The sequence below is a fragment of the Dendrobates tinctorius genome, unplaced genomic scaffold, assembly GCF_039654945.1.
Source record: "Dendrobates tinctorius isolate UK_male_01 unplaced genomic scaffold, ASM3965494v1 ptg000756l, whole genome shotgun sequence".
In the NCBI taxonomy this organism is placed as follows: Eukaryota; Metazoa; Chordata; class Amphibia; order Anura; family Dendrobatidae; genus Dendrobates; species Dendrobates tinctorius.
Window position 1 is genome coordinate 17,501 of NW_027362396.1, and position 2,500 is coordinate 20,000.

The following is a 2,500-nucleotide window of genomic DNA, read 5'->3' on the forward strand; positions in this document are numbered from 1 at the left end:
TCCTCGAACGGGAGGTGACGGCCGGCAGTGCGCGCCCAAAGATAGGTGGTGGAAGCCCGGGGGTACAGGAGGAAGGACACCGCTCACCGTAAACCGACGCGAGCTCCAAAGCCCGGGTCGAGCGAGCAGCACCACCTCCCCACCCGGGAGCGCCGTGCCAGATCGATCGGAGGATAAGACCGCTCTGAGAGGACATGGACGAGAGGGGCGTCCGCCTTCCGGAGCCCCCCCTTTCGGACGAGGACTCCGGATTTGCCCCCCGAAAGCCATCACCTCCAGAGAACCAGGGACCGCCGAGGGAGGGTCTGGTCAGGCTTGGGTACCCCAGCATTGCCTCTCTCGCTTGGGATGCACGATCGGCAAAAGTCCCTCTCGGAGCTGTGGAAGTTCGGTCTCAGCCGGAGTGCGCAACTTCCAGACACGAGAGGGACCACATGCCAAGTCGCCTACCCAAGTCGGGGAACCAGAGAAACAACTGCTTTCTATCGGGGTAGAGAGACGACACTCTCTCAAGTACATTCTGCCAGAGGTGCGCATTCCTATGTATTTGCATTGCGGGACAACGTCCCCACTTTAAGGGGACGAAGTCGGAACTGTACCCGGCCTCAAGTCACTGTAGGGCGGATGCGGCACCTAGAAAATTCCTCATTCCGGTTCTTTTTCACTTAGTCGTTTTTTTTTTTGGCAAGAATGTACCCCAGGATGGCCAAAAAGCCAAAGCCAGGGACTGAGAACCATCGAGCATGCTCTGAGGGGACATAGTCAGAGGGGGCGTCCGCCTTCCAGAGCCCTCCTTCCCACGAGGACTCCAGATTTGCCCCCCCCCCTGACAACAGCCATCGCCTCCAGAGAACCAGGGACCACCGAGGGAGGGTCTGGTCGAAGCTCAGGTACCCAGGATAGCTTCTCCGGCTTGGGCATGGACCGCCAGACAAAGCCGCGGACCATGAACCATCCAGCCTGCTCTGAGGGGACATAGTCAGAGGGGGCGTCCGCCTTCAAGAGCCCTCCTTCCCACGAGGACTCCAGATTTGCCCCCCTGACAGCCATCACCTCCAGAGAACCAGGGACCGCCGAGGGAGGGTCTGGTCAAAGCTCACGTACCCCAGGAGAGCTTCTCCGGCTTGGGCACAGACCGCCAGACAAAGCCGCGGACCATGAACCATCCAGCCGGCTCTGAGGGGACATGGTCAGAAGGGGCGTCCGCCTTCTAGAGCCCAAACTCGGCCACGGACTCCAGATTTGCCCCCCTGAATGCCATCACCCTTCAGAAGACCAGGGACCACCGAGGGAGGGTCTGGTCAGGCTCAGGTACCCCAGGATCGCCTCTCTCACTTGGGACGCACGACCAGCAAAAGTCCCTCCTGGAGCCGTGGAAGTTCAGTCTCGGCCGTATTTTGCAACTTCCACGACAAGAGGGACCACCTTCTAAGTCGCCTACCCGAGCCAGAGAACCATAGGAACAACCGCCATACATCGGGGTAGAGAGAGCCCACTCTCTCCTATATTCTCCCGCAGGTGCGCATTACTATGTATTTGCATTGCGGGACAATGTACTTCAATGAGCGGGACAAAGTCGGAAATGTATCCGACCTCCTGGAACTGTGCGGCTGCTACAGCAGTCAGAAATTCCCCATTCCGGTTCTTTTTCACTTGGATTTTTTTTTTTGCAATTTTTTGCCTAAAACGTATTCCTCCAACATGTACTAGCTCATGACACTTGAAATTTTTGAGCCAATTGATAATAACAGCTTTTTAGAGCTCAAAAACAAAAAAAATTTGAGCGAACAAAAAATGTTCGAAAATGACCTCAGCTCCTGGAACTGTTTTCGGTACACCTCCAGAGAGGCTCCCCTGCCTGGAAGTCTGTCACTGCTCAGCTCGAAATTTTTCTAAGTCCCAAAATTCGGTTTTTCATCCAAAATTCAACTTTCTGCCCAGGATCCACAAACTTTAAACCCAGTTGGGGGACCCTCCCTGGGGGCCCTACAACATACTGAAGCCCCCCTGTGGTGGAAGTAGGGGAATTTACTTATTTTTACACAAAATCACAAAATTCCATTTTTTGTTCGCAAAACACTTTTTTGTCCTCAAGAAACTTTTTTGTCCTCAAAACACTTTTTTGTCCTCGAGAAACTTTTTTGTCCTCAAGAAACTTTTTTGTCCTCAAAACACTTTTTTGTCCTCAAAACTCAATTTCTTCCATAATTCGACTTTCCCCCAAAAAACCACACATTCTACCCTCATGGGAGGCACTCTCCCTCGGGTCCCCACATCATATTGACGCCCCAGAGCGGTGGGAGAAGGGGAAATCTGATTTTTGCACAAAAATCCAAAAATCGCTCTAAGTCCAAAAATCCTGAAAATTTTTCTAAGTCCCAACGGTACTTTCTGAAAAGTGTACCCAGGCCCCTGGAAGCCTCCTAGGTACACCTCCTGAGACTCCCCCCTTCCTGGAAGTCTGACACATCTCGAAATTTTTCTAAGTCCCAAAAACTGG